The following is a 15,198-nucleotide window of genomic DNA, read 5'->3' as shown; positions in this document are numbered from 1 at the left end:
CCATACTAGCTTTGCATAGGTTAATGTTGTTTTAATTGCTTTAGAATTTTGAAAAAGGCCCAATTCACCCCCCCTCTTGGTCCATCGATCCTTACAAAGGAGCAGCTCCATCCCTTTGCGAATGGCTTCATATTCTACCAAATTATTGGTGCACGGGGTAGTCATCCTGATGGAAAAGGAGTAAGTCGCCCCTCGAGGCAACACCAATAGAATTCCCACACCGCACCCATCATCACAAGCCGATCCGTCGAAAAACATAGCCCAAGCACGAATAAATAGTGCAGCAATATCCGTGCTGATCCTGTCTGCAACAAGATCCGCTAGTGCCTGTCCTTTAACTGCTTTTGCAGGCTGATACCGAATATCGAATTCTGACAATGCAAACATCCATTTTCCAAGCCGTCCTTTCAGGACAGGAGCCGACAGCATATGTTTTATGACATCCAATTTGCATATGATAATTGTTTCTGCCGAGAGCAAAATATGACAAAGCTTTGTACATGTAAAGAATAAACAAAGGCAAAGCTTCTCGATTTCAGGGTACCTGGTCTCGGCGTCTAACATGCGCTTGCTGAGGTAGAAAACCACCCTCTCCTGGCCGTCATGCTTCTGGACTAACACCGAAGCAATGGAAGCGTCACCCATGGATAGGCACACGTAGAACGGCCTATCTTGCTGAGGAGGAACCAACACTGGAGGCTTGGACAGATATTCTTTAATTTCATCGAAAGCTTGCTGCTATTCTGCCCCCCAGCGAAACTCATCATCGGATTTGATCTTTACTAAACCCATGAACGGTTCAATACGCCCAGACAGATTAGAAATAAATCGTCTGACAAAGTTAATTTTACCGATGAGCTTCTGCAACTCTTTCTTCGTAGTTGGTGGCTTCATCGTCTTCACGGCTTCTTGACTTTTCAGGCCGATCTCGATTCCCCGTTCATGCACCAAGAATCCCAGAAATTGACCGGCCGATACTCCAAAGGCGCACTTCTTTGGGTTCATTTTAAGCCCAAACCTTCGAGTCCGCTCTAAAACTTGACGCAAATCTTCTAAATGCCCCCCAGCTGATTTGGACTTGACCACGACATCATCAATATAGATCTCTACCAGTTTGCCGATGAGATCATGAAAAATATAATTCATATCACGTTGGTACGTTGCACCAGCATTTTTCAGTCCAAAGGTCATCACCAAATATTCGAACAAGCCGACCGCGCCTGGTACTCTGAATACGGTCTTGTTCACGTCTTCTGGGGCCATGAAGATCTGGTTGTAGCCGGCATTACCGTCCATAAAACTCATCATCTTGTGGCCGGCAGCTGCGTTGATCAATGTTTCTGCAACAGGCATCGGGTACTCGTCCTTTGGCGTCGCTCTGTTGAGATCTCTAAAATCGACGCAGACACGCCATCGGCCATGCTTCTTTTGCACCGGTACCACGCTAGAGATCCATTCTGCATACCGGCATGGCCTGATGAACCCAGCATCCAACATCTTCTCCACCTCTTTCTTGACTTCTTCTAGAACTTCGGCCTTCATCTGACGTGCTCGTTGCTGAAACGGTCGAAACCCTTTCTTGAGCGGGAGCCGATGCTCGACGATGCTTCTGTCTAGGCCGGGCATCTCAGTGTAATCCCATGCGAAACAATCCCGATACTCTTTCAGTAGTGCAATCATCTCCTCTCGCAAGACCGGATCCAACTTCTTGCTGATAAATGTCAGTCGTGGCTTATCTCCAGGACCGATGTCAACCTCTTCCAAATCATCAGCTGACGTGAACCCGAATCCCAGCTTGCCGTCGTCTGAAAAACCAGCTGCGAACGCAGGTGAGTCTTCGTTATCCACAAGGTCGGCGGCAAACACAGGGAGATGACAAGAAAAATTATTTGGCCAACCGCATGGGCTGGCCGCTTCTATACTTCCACTATCATCCAAATCCAAACAAATAGTGAGTGGCCAACTGCTGGAGCAGGCCATCGTATGTACATGATGTAACAATTCCAACCCCGAATAGGATTTTTCTATTTTTCGGGGCCGATCGCTGGGACCGGCCTCTCTATTTCTATTACACCCCGTAGCATGCCAGGATGTTTTTACTCTGTGAGGCCAGTGGATAAGACCAGCCTCAGTCCGTTTTTTGTCGCTTCGATCCGATCACAATCTTCCAGGGTGATCCCTGAGATCGGCTCTTGTCCTTCTGCGTCCCAGGCATTCATATCTGCAAGCGAGACTTCGCTGGAATCATCTGCAGGGACCACTTCTACTTCATCGCCATCCCATTGGACCAAATACTGATGCATTGTGGAAGGGATACAACAGTTGGCATGAATCCAGTCCCTCCCAAGCAGTACAGTATATGTACTCTTGCTGTTAACGATGAAGAACGATGTTGGCACAGTCTTGCGACCCACTGTCAGCTCCACATTAAGGACCCCCATTGCCTCTGATGGTTGTCCGTTGAAGTCATTGACCATCACATTTGTCTTAATTAGGTCGGCAGAAGAACGTCCTAATCAGCGTAGCACTAAATATGGCATCAGATTGACTGCAGCGCCGGTGTCGACCAACATCCTGTTGACGTGTTTGCCGTTGATGAAGCCCTTGAGATACAGCCCTTTCAAATGTTTGTAGCTTTTTTTCCTTTGGCTTCTCGAAGATGATCGGCTGTGGGCCTAGATCCAACTGTGCAACAGATGAATCCTCCGGCTGGGGTGCCCGAAATTCTGACGGGAGCACGAACACCATGTTCACATCAGCCGATGGCTTCTCATCGGCTTTCGTCTGCTTGGGGCGCCACTCTTTTCTTGGAGGGCGCCTCTCCTCCCTTCGCGGTCGCTTGACTTGTTCCGCGAGATCCGGACGCGCCTTCCTCAGGACATCAAGGTACTTTGCTTCTGCCTCTTCCAGATTACGCAAGCGCTGCACTCTGTGCTTCTGTGATCGATTAAGCTCGTCAGGACACCACCGTGGGTGATGGTACCTGTCTTCTTCCTCCGGCTCGGAATCACCCCTGGATGACCGCTGGACGTGATCATCGTGACGCACCTTGGAACCCAAGCGCCGGAACACTGATGTTTCGCCTGGTTGGCGTGTCCGAGGCCTGCACTCCAAGCAATCATCTATGGTAGGCAATCGGCTCATGCCAGAGTTCCAACAGTACCTGAAGAACGGGCAATGCCAGTGGTCGCGTACAGCCTGGCGCCTTCCCAGCGTCCTCCCTGTGCGGTACTCGTACTCCTCTTCTTCTGATTGATATCGGCGATGCAACTTGTCCTGATATTCATACTTTTCCAGAAGCCGATCGGAAGCAGGAAGCTGGTTACGGATGTGACGCACTTGCTCTTCAGTAATATGTTGTCGCCCTGGTTCATCTTGACCCTGGGGTCGTTTGCCAGAAACGGCCTCTCTCCTTTGCTTGTCATGACGGCGTACGGGCCCTGCCATGTTGATCTGGAATGAAAAATTCTGGCCCGTAGGAGTGAAATCCGACAACTCTACCACGTTGGCTTGTGGGAAGGGCTTCGTGTCGACCTTCATCGTGTGTTGAGCCAAAATTAATCGGCCTTGCTCGATAGACTATTGGATCTGACGACGCAGCTCCTTACATTCACCCGTGGCATGAGTGAACGAGTGGTGCCATTTGCAGTACAGTCTCCCCTGCAACTCTTGTGCCTTCGGTAGCTTGTGATTCTCTGGGAGCTTCAGCTGTTTTTCTTTGAGGAGCAGATCAAATATCTGCTCTGCTTTGGTCACGTCGAAGTCGAAGCCCTTCACAAGCCCCTGCTGTTTGATCCACTTGCACGAGACAGGGTTTGCCCCCCGAGTCCACTCTGCCACGGCCACTTCTTGCTCCTCACCAGAGTCATCAGATTCATCCGCCTGGGCTATGTTCACATGGCGCTTAAACTTGTCCTGGTACAGCTCAGGATGATAAAGCTCATATGTCGTAAACTTCTGCACCAGGTGCGCCAGAGATGTGAACTCCAGCTGGAAATCCAGATCCTTGATCGGCTTAGCGAGCCCCAGAACAACCAAGTCTACTGCCTCCTTCTCTGTGATGCGCGATGAGTAGCATCGGTTCTTGACCTCTCTGAAGTGCTGTATATATTCTGACACAGTCTCTCCTCGCTTTTGCCTGACTTGGGCGAGGTCGGCAATTCCAGCTTCAGCAGCCTCTGAGTGATACTGGGTATGGAATTGATCTTCCAGCTGCCTCCAGGTTCAAATCGAATCTGGAGCCAACGACGCGTACCATCAAAAAACTGGGCCTGTAAGAGATTGGCCGAAGAACCGGACCCTCAGCGGATCCGATACGGAGATCATCCCAAGATGCGTTAAGTATCGGCTCACGTGCTCTATGGAGCTGGCTCCTTCTGACCCGTTGAACTTGGTGAACTCAGGGAGCCGATACTTGGGTGGCAATGGGATCAAATCGTAGTCACTTGGATACGGCTTGGAATAGCCGATCGCTTTCCTCTTGGGCAGGATGCCAAACTAGTCTCTCAGTATTACACTGACCTGCTCCACACTAAGGACTCCTGGGGCTGATGGCTCAGCACTCGGCCCAGTAGCGTACTTTGCCAGCCATGCTTGTTTCTCCGCGTCTGCTCCAGAAGCTCCTGGGTTTACCATCTGCACCAAGCGTGCTGGACTGACGCTGTCAGGGATGTAGGCGCACGTGTAGCCGTGCGGGATCTACTTGGGTGGCTCGGTGAGGAACTGGCCTTCTCCAGGATCACCGCCGATCTTGTGGACGACGTAGATCAGCGCGCTCTGTGATTTTGGAGCCGCAAATGAGAATGGCAATTGCGGCCTAGAATGCAGTGCAGCTTCCTCTGCGTGACCCCCCAGGGTAGGTCCTGATGGAGAGTACTGGTTCTTGATTATCTCTTGGATGACACGATGAGCCACGCGCTCGAGCTCATTCATCAGGCTCTGAGAGTGCCGATGAAGCGTATTGGCCACCATGTAGTTCATCTCCTGACGCAAGGCTCAGGTGCGCTCTTCTGATGGCACAGACAGATCTACGTTGTCGAGAGCACCTTCTGGTGAGAACCCCTTCCACCTGATGCCATGGTTGCGGGTCCTCTCAAAAGAGCCGATGAGATCGGCTTCCAGCAGAGCTTTGAACTCATCATACTTCTTCTTGTATTCAGGAGGGAGTTCTTCATACGTGATGGGCTTGGGAGCGGGTTCTTGATCTTGAACTCCCGTCATCTCTGTGATGGGCGTTGCTGTTGATGAGTGTCCCACCAAGCGTGCCAGAATGTGTTGTCGGTCAAAACCCACCGGCGAGCAGCGACAGGCAACACGAAGAGCCGGGAGGTCGCCGGGGCGCTGGCAGGCACTGCTCCCTCATCGACGGCCCGCATTTCCAGCAACGCGCCGTGGCTTGTGAAGACGCAGGGCGTGCCACCTGACCTATAACCGATCAGGAAGGTGCGGACGTGCTTGCGATGATTGACCTGCATACACAAACACGTGGAATCGTAAGTCCGAGCCGTAGTCGGCTCCCCAGGACGACTCTTGCATCGGCTTTAAAGAGCCGATCGAGTCCCGGTGTCAGATGGGATATGTTGCATCCGGATATTGACAGATAAAGCAAATAACTATAAAATTGCTTCAATTAAATCTAATCGATCTAACCCACAACGGTAAAAGCTTCACTGCTAGATCGGAATGTCCTACACGTAACTGGGCCTACTGAACGTAACAGATAACTAAACCATAACAAAAAACAGAGGCCTAAGAACTAGCAAGAGCCGATTCCCGGATCAATTCCCTGTTAAAGCTAAGATATTTGCAAGGCCTAACCTAGCAAATATTACGCCAACTCTCAAGAATAAGAGCAAACCGTGACAGATCAGATCTACTAAACATAAAAGAAGCAGGGTGTCGTCTCTGTGCAACTAATCCTATATGACAAGAACTAGCATAAGATTGAAACGTGACTGCACAGAGACAACATGATATTCGTAGATGATAAGCAACAAGGCACGATAGATCTACTAAAGCCATGCTACGAACATCAAGATAGCTAGCATTACTCGCCATCAAAAACGCTTCAGTACGAGTAATACCAAGGTAAAAGCAAGAACAACGCTGCCCTGATCGCGAGAAGCGATCAGGGCAGCATGGCGCTTACTTGGACGAAACCCTAGGGTTAGGAGTGGCGATGCGCCGGGATTGTTGTTTGCGAGACGTGATGACGTTCTCCTTTCATGAATAACATAGGGTACATATTTATAGTCCGGAGACTTGGGAAACAATCTAAACTAATCTTGTCCTGATCGGACTCTATCTCTAATCTAAATCTAAGGATACATGGCTCATGTGGCCTAGATGCTCACGCAGGAGCCGATTTACAAGCCTTCTTATTCTTCTGTTTTAAGCCCATCCTGCTTTCGGCCCATAAATTAATCATGTTAATTTACGGCGATAACAACATCTTGCACTTTTGAGCGATGTCGGCTTTCAGAGGGATTTGAGAATGACATAGTTCTATTCTCTGTTGTGCTGCTTTCACCTCTGCCCGAAAGAAGGGAAGATGGCCGGCTGGCCAGAGCTTGACCTGAAGTGACTCTGGGAGTTGGGATTCTATCTGCTTGAGGATCTTCTTTATTTCACTGGAATCGTCAACCAGGGTACTAATTGAAGCCCTGTGGAGATATTAGAGTTAGTTTTGGAACAAGGTGCGTCAATGGAGTTATCGGCTGATTTAGAATCGGCTCATGTAGTGTTACCTATTCTGAGGAAGAAGCAATGGTCGGTCCTGGTGTGATCGGCTCAGTTGGGTTTGAGGCGACAATTGGGGCATCGGCTATGTCAGCCTGTTCGTCACGCACCTCCATCGGAGCATCGGGGATCCCGGGTTGAGCTTCCATCAGCGCATCAGCTGTTGCAGTTCCTTCGCTGCGAACTTCTGCTGGGACGATGGTTGATTCTTGCTGCTCTTGGACTTCAGTTGTTCCAGTGTCGGCTGCATGAACGATGGTTCCCTGTTGTGCTGGGCTTCCAGTACTGAAGGTGTCTCCAGCTGCGTCCTGAAAATAGGATTACAGTCAACCAGAATATATAAGCATAAGGAAGAAGTTTCGGAGGAATGAATTACCTGGTTGGTGTTGGATTCTGATTGATTCGGGGAAGGTTGTGATGTTTTCTTGATGACTCGTCTTGCGATGATCTTCCTTTTCTTAGTTGGGACTCGGGGGGGGCAGCACTTCCAGAGGTCTGTCTCCGCTTAGAAGCCGACTGGGGTGAGTCTGGCTGAACAGTCATTATTACTTTCTTCATTGGCGGTGATTCCTTGCAAAAAAGAACATCAGGGGCAGTTGGAAAGAAGTAGAATGGCTCCCCGTTACTGGTCATGGGTTATGGATCATCTTGTTGCTGTAGACAAGGTGAGCAGGGTTAGCCAAGTAAAGTGGTGAAGGACTTAGAAAAATGCACGGATTCAGTACCTCTTCCTCGGGGATTGCATAATCAGGATCAATTTGTTGCTGTAGAGGACATAAAGCTTTTCTGAATACATGAGTTTTCCACATTCTCCACAATGTGTTAAAACCGATTGATGAGGGAGTAAAGGACAAATCGGCTGGTATTAAAATGTGGAGGTTGTCAAACATGTTGTAGCATCTTGAACTGGTAAGACCATCGGGTAAATCGGCTCTACTCTCCACCAAGTGGTGAATATGGAAGTGGGGAGGGACTTGTCCTAAGCCAAATTGCCGAGCTGCTACGACTGGTTGATAGGTTTCATAACCTGGTTTGATGATTCTGTTGGAAGTACTTATGCCAACAGGGAGGAAGCCAGGTCGGATCATCAGGGAATATAGATGCCGAGTGCTGTCGTCATCGGCAAAGCTGTCTAGCCTGAAAGTAGCTGGGTTCTCAAAGGCTTCAGATTCAGTGAATGGAAAGTAGAGGGGATTGTCTAGACCTTTGTAGAAGACTCTAAACCAGTTTGCTGCATCTGTCGAGTTCAGTTTGCTGCCAGGGAGGCTGAATAGGGCTTGGCCATAGCTAGTGCATCTAATTTGCTTGCCATTCTCGTCGGGGAAGGAATTATTGGCTAGGCTTTGAAAGTTTGGAATCTGATGCTGGAAATAGAGTTGTGCCCATAACTGAATGAACCACCAAGAGCCTCCAGTTTTGAGTTTCCTTTGGCTGAGCAAACTAGTTGTCATCAGATGGAGACATCTGTATGTTTCTCCGAGAAAAAGTTTGCCTAGGCTGGTGCGGTTGCCATGGGCCAGATGGTAAGCCAAAGGAAGGTAATTTTTAGTTGGAGCTAAGGAAGGACAACAGAAAATAAAATGTTCTAACCAAAGATTTTAAAAGGCTGTGTATTCTTTTTTAGTTACTGGACCTTTTATCTTCATGTGCTGGTTCATGTAAGTACTCTAGTTTGTGCAGTCTGCCTTGGATGAGAGTTTGAAGGGGACTTCTACCATTCTGTGGGCTGCAGGATCAAGGGATCTAATGTCTAGGCCAGTAATCATGGTAACATCTAGCAGAGTAGGGGTCATGGGTCCATGGCCAAAGAGGAAGCAGTTCAGAGCGTCGGACCAGAAATAGCCGATGGTTTTCAGAAGGTTTTCATCTTTATCAAGGGGGGATAATGATAAACTGAGTGCATCAGCTATGTTCAATTCTTGCCACAAGGGCATATAGGTTTTTGCTACTCTGCTATACCATGCAATCCAGCTCTCGGGTGGATTAGTCCAGGCTCTTAAGCAGTCGGCCCAGGAATTTAAATTAATGTCTTGACTTACAAAGGGGATTCTATTCGCTTCACAGGAGATTAAATCTGTGGGATTTTCATAAGCTCGTGGGCCAAGACAAAAGGATTTGGGATTGGAAGGATGCGGCAAAAGGATGTCTGACACCTGGAGTTCAGAAATTCAGAAATTTATACATGGTGTCATGTTTCAGAGTTTAATTCATTCGGAGGATTAATAAGCTGAGGAAAGTTGAAAGGACAGGCTGAATATTACCTTCAGGGCGAGGATTGCCGTATCTACGATTGGAGATCTCGCTGTTTTAGCTTCAGAGTCCGCCATGGTTCAGATCTGCTGACTTAGGGTTTGGTTGTTTTGCGGGCTCTGGTTCAAGTTTTGGATACTATGAGTTTTCGCTCGAACTTATGGAGCGGGATTCTCGATTTGCGCTCGGATTTGGAATATCTATTTCGAGTCGGATTCAGAGTGGGGTGTGGTTTTGTTTTTATGCGGGTTACTTCCAGTTTTGAATTTCGTCGACTCTTGGATATTGGTAAAGCCCGATGCGGTACCATCGGCTTTTGGAGGGTTGTCCGAGCAAGCAATTAAGCAATAAGAAACTTTATTCATTAAAGTTAAAGTTTTTACAAGAGGAAGAGCCGATTTGACAAAGGGGCGAACCCTTCGGCTCAATCTACGCTACAGTACTACTCCTACAGTACTACCTACATCTACCACTTGTAGGTACCTAGGTGCCTACGGCGCTTGGGGCTTCACACCGGCACGTTTTCGCTGTCGCTATCGTTGCCATCGTCGTCGCTGCCGCTGCTCTTGTCGGCGCTGCTGCCGTTGCTAGCCTCGTCATCGCTACTCCAGCCGCCGCCGCCGTTGCTTTCCTCCTTGCTGTCCTCCTCGGAGGAGCCGAGGAATTGGAAGGCGCTTCCGGCCATCGGGTCGTCTTCGTCAGAGGAGGAGTCGATTTCCTCTTCCGAGCAAGAATCGACTCCGTCCCAGGAGAAGTGGTCGTCGCTACTCTCCTCCAGCTCTTCCTGGAACAGGAGCTAGAGTTCCTCGCCGTCGGTCTTGGGTTCGTCGTCTTCAGAGACGACCCCGAAGTCGAACTCCTCTGCATCCCAATGTAGAGGAGCGAGCGCCTCGTGCGCCGCCGTCGGGTCATATCCCGGTGTCAGCTCTCGGCTCTCGGAGATGGGGTCGAGGGAGGAGACGGAGGAACTCGAGGAAGAGGGGGAAAGAGGAGAGCCAATGGAATTGGAGCCAGAGGAGGAGGAGATCGCCATGGCTACAGGAGGTTTGGGTGCTCTACGCTGTTTGGCTGAGGGAGGAAGACAAGTTTGTGGTGAAAGGAGTCGATTCAGGGTGAGATTAAATACAAAAAAATGGAAGATGAATCGGCGCTTTCACATTCTGCGAGGAGCCGGCTGCAGAGACGTTGCGTCTTCCGTGGTGGTTGTAGTGCGTTTTAATGAGCATCAATAGGAAGATGAAGCAACGAGATGGTTTTGGGATTATCATTGCCAAAACCAAGGGGGCATGTGTTATCGCCATAAATTAACAGGGTTAATTAATGGGCCGCAAGTGAGTTGGGCTTAATGCAGAAGTCAAAGGAGGCTTACGAATCGGCTCCTGCGTGGGCGTTCGGGCCATCTGGTCCATGTACCTTTAGGTTTAAGTTCAGTTTGAGTTAGAGATAGAGTCCAATATGGACATGTTAGTTTAGATTATTTTCCAAGTCTTCGGACTATAAATATGTACCCTATGATATTTGTAAAAAGGGAGAACGTCATCACGTTTTGCAACAACACCTCGGCGCACCGCCGCCCCTAATCCTAGGGTTTCATCCAAGTAAGTGCCATGCTGCCCTGATTGCCCCTCGCGATCAGGGCGCCATTGTTCTTGCTTCTATCTTGGTATTACTCGTGCTGAAGCATTTTTAATGGCGAGCAATTCTAGTTATCATGATGTTTCGCAGCATGTTTTAGTAGATTCATCGTGCGCTTACTTGTTTATCATCTGTGAACATCATGATATCTCTGTACGATCATGTTCTGATCTTATGCTAATTCTCGTTACGTAGAGTTAGTCATGCGGAGGTATTACCTTGTTTTGTTTCATTTAGTAGATCCGATCTGTTACGGTTTGTTCTTGTTCCATGAGAATTGGCTCAATATCTACTAGATTAGGCCTTGTAAACGGATTGGATGTTCCGGTGGTATGTCAGATGCTTTGTTTTGGCCTTAATGGGGATTTGTTCCGGGAATCGGCTCTTGCTAGTTCTTAGGCCTCCGTTCTGGTTAGGGTTTAGCCATCTATCATGCTTGTTAGGCCCAATTACGTGTAGGATGATCCGATCTAGTAGTGAAGCCTTAACCGTCGTCGATTGGATTAACTAGATTTAATTAAAGCAAGTTTTACTTTCATCTGTTTTAACTGTCAATATCCGGATATATATATATAGATCTGATCTGACACCGGGACTCGATCGGCTCTTTAAAAGCCGATGCAAGAGTCGTTCCGGGGAGCCGATCACGGCTCGGACTTATATTTACACGTGTTTATGCATGCAGGCAAATCGTCGAAAGCACGTTCGCACCTTCCTGATCGGGTATAGGTCAGGTGGTACGCCCTGCATCTCTGGAAGCATCGGCGTGTGCCAGGATCTGGGCTGTTGACCGAGGGACTGGTGCCAGCCAGTGCCCCGGCAGCCTCCCGGCTCTTCGTGTTGCCTGTCGCTACTCGCCGGTGGGTTTTGACCGACAACAGTGTGGCAGTTGTTTAATGGCAGTCAGGACCTCATGCTCAGGAAGGGGTCGTCCAAAGCAGCGAGGTTGACCGAAGGCAGGCCAAGGGCGTCCCAGTTGAAGTCCCAAGCACACATCGGCGGATCCGCCATAATAGAGGAGAAATGGTCGTGAATGAGTTGTTGATTCTCTTGATGAGCAAAAACCCATCCCTGTCCATTCCGCATGCGTTGAACGAAGTTTTTTCGCCTTCTTGAGGTCGCCTTAAGATGAAAGAATTTGGTATTGATGTCGCCTTCCTTGAGATAGGAGCTTCGCAAGCTTTGTCGTTTCCTGGCCTTTCGGCACGGCCGTGGCTCGCCGAACCCGTACTGCGCCATGGAGGGAGGAAGCAGGAAGGGCCCAGCTATGGGAGGGAGGGGAGCTGAGCTTTGGCCGGAGGAAATGCGAGGGAGAGAAAGAGATAAGGTTGAGAGAGAGGGGAGCTGAAGATAAATAAAAGGATGAAAGGTTGAAGCCGGCTCTATTTTGTCCCATACTCCACCCGAGACTAAATAGTATAATTTAGTCCTGGGTGGAGTCACCGACCGGAACTAAATGTTTTAGTTCTAGCTGGTGACTCCATCCGGAACTCAAGAGTACTATTTAGTTTCGGTTCGATTGTCTTACCGGGATAAAATGATTTTTTTGTTGCCCTTGGCTACCGTTTTTAGATCTAGACTAAAACTTTTATGGACCCGGATCCAACAGCGACCGGAATAAATATATAAAATTAAAAGTATATTTTATAGTACCGAAAGAAGCCTCGCGCCCAGACAGGATCGGATCTGCCGATGCCGACCGGCAACGGCGGCGGCGCACCGGCCGCGATGGTTGGTGGAGCGAAGCCTCGCCCACCGCGTGTCGCCGGCAACGACGGCGGCGCACCGGCGGCCACGATGGCGCCGCCATTGCTTTTGTAGTTTTGTTTATTTCTGACCTGGCCGGCCTTGGTTCTTGTTGTTGTCAACGCTGCATAATTTTAGCATGCATCCCGCTACAGAGCGCGCGATCTCGACCTAGCTAGGCGTTGGCGTATGATGCGTGATCTGGTTGGTGATACGGCGCGCCCCGTGGTCAACGTCGATCACTGTCACCATTATTCCTCCTCCGTCCTTGACAAGTTGACATTCCGATCCGAAACGGGCTGAGTAGTGGTAGTGGTGGTGCGTACGCATCCGCATTTTTTATTCATCCAACTATATTCGATCGGAATTCAATTTGCAGCCCTCCCTGTCTGTGCATTTTGGTGTATCAAGTAAACTGCACTGCTGGTTATTATTAGTCAAAGATCTGCAAAGATCATATGCCTGTCATCTTTTCATATCTACTTTAATTTGCAAGCAAATAAAAAGCCAACAATATCATGTATCCTGCTGATAGGACCATTATTAATTGCAACTCTTCGCTGCTTTGATTGTAGATCCAAGTCACAACTGTACTGCCAGCTGTTCACTAAGACGAAAGGTTTGATAAGGTGTTTAATGGATATTAAATTTTATATATCATGCGCAAGTTAGCAAATTCGATGACATGGCAGGATCATAATAAGGAAAGAGAAGGAAAAATTTCATGAAAAGAGAGAGGAGTTTCATCCACGTTAACACTTGGCTCATTTACCAAGTTGTCAATCTTAATAAGAGTACAATAAAACTATACACTGAGAGTGGCATAAACATGGCATATATATTAGGAGGACGACTATTCCTTGATGAGAATATCGAACCAACTCAATGCTCAAACTACCCACGATCAAGCTGAGCCAGAATTTGGGCGTAGAGGAAACAACATATATAGTTGCATGGATAGCAAAGTTTAGTTTGAACCAATTTTATTACCCACCTTGCTCACATATGCCATATATAGCTGGCGTTCAAGGTTCCGTTGCGAACGTTTGGTGATGGAGCAGCGCGATGATGCCGACTAGAAAAATATGTGATTGACGTCATCAAAATCATAGAACAAAGAAACAAAGAAAAATGACCTTATTTATTAGAGAAGCACATAAGTTCCTTCAAGAGTCTGAAGACATGTACGTATAATGGAATATATATAAAGTGCATTTATATTCTTATCCATATTTTATTTGCATTGCTATCTTTTTGTATATCTTGGTACTTAAAGTTTGGGCCTCGTTTAGAATTTGGCAGAGGGCACCCCATTTTTGGGCCACACTCTAAAATCATTTCTGTTGCACTTTTCTTACTAGGATAGGAAGGAAATACGTCTTGTTTTGGATGAGTTTGGGTCAAACCTAAGAGCAACTCCAACGGCCTCTTCAAATGAGAAGGATCGCTAAATAAAAGGAAAACGGTGGTAAAATTGATTTCCAACAGACTCGGCATCTTCATCCGCTCGCTTTCTGGCGCGGCATACCCGCGGCCGCACTCGGCTTCTATGCCAAGGCTTCGCGCTCACTACCGCCCCCTCCCACGCTCCTCCTCCCCTTTCTCGCGAGCTCCCTCTCCTCCACTCCCTCCCGCCGCCGGCCGGACTGCACCGTTGCTGCCTGGCGAACAGGCCGCCGCCAGATGAGGACGCGCAGGACCGGTGCTAGGCGAGGCGCGAAGCCGGGCTGGGGGGCCGCCAGCGCCTCCCGGGGACAGCGGAGGTGGAGGAGACACGGCGGGAGGTGGAGGTGAGGAGGACGCCAAGCCGCGCAGGGCCGCTGAGGAGGACACGCCGACGCCCGCGCGCGCAGGGAGGTGAGCCGCCGGCCGCTCGCGTTGCAGGGAGGTGGAGGATGCACGGCGGGAGGTGGGAAGGGAGGTGGAGGTGGAGGACGCCGCCGCCAAGCCGCGCCGGGCCGCCGGGGAGGACGCGCCGATGCCCGCGCCGGGGAGGTGCGCCGCCGGCCACCCGCGTCGCGGGGAGGTTGGAGGTGGAGGAGGAGGACGCACTCCATTCGGCATCCGCCTGGCGCGTCGCCCCTCGCCCTTCGGCCCGAGCTGTGAGCTCCTCTCCGATGTCTCCCCGAGCTATGACGTTGGCGGCGGCGGCGGCGGCTGAATCGGCAGCGGCGGCGACCGATTCGGCGGCGGCGGTGGCCGATTTGAGGCTGCGCAGCTCCTCCCCGGCGCAGACCTCCGGCGGGGTCGAGCTCCATGGCCGGCGAGGTCGAGCTCCTCTCCCCCTGACCGGCGGGGTCGAGCTCCCATGGCCGGCGAGGTCGAGCTCCGATCCCCCTGGCCGGCGGGATCGAGCTCCCCCTGGCCGGCGGGGTCGAGCTCCGCTCCCCCTCGCCGCCGGGGTCGACCTCCCCATGGCTGGCTGGGTCGAGCTCCGCTCCCATGGCCAGCTGGGTCTAGCTCCGCTCCAAATGGCCGGCCACGTACCACGGCGTCGACGACCACCCCTGTTCCCGGAGATCGATTTGCTGCTACGGGAGGTGGATGCGGAGCTCGTGGAGAGGCTGCTGGCGACGGACAATGCCGGCGCTGCGCTCGAGTCGGCCGGCAGCGGGGCGCGGCAGCGCAGACTGCAGCTTTGGAGGCGCACGGGACGGAGCTGCTCCACCTCCAGCTTGAACCCGCCGGCGTGGGCCTGCTCGCCGGAGACGCCGTCCTTGGCGCGGACGGCGGGGAAGGGGCGGCGGACCGTGAGGCTAGGCAGCAGGAGGTGGCGATGGGGATCGGCGGCGGCATGGGAAAAGAAGAGTCTGTTGGATAGCAGAGACT

The sequence above is a fragment of the Panicum virgatum genome, chromosome 2N, assembly GCF_016808335.1.
Source record: "Panicum virgatum strain AP13 chromosome 2N, P.virgatum_v5, whole genome shotgun sequence".
NCBI lineage: Eukaryota > Viridiplantae > Streptophyta > Magnoliopsida > Poales > Poaceae > Panicum > Panicum virgatum.
Note: the sequence above shows the minus strand (reverse complement) of the source record.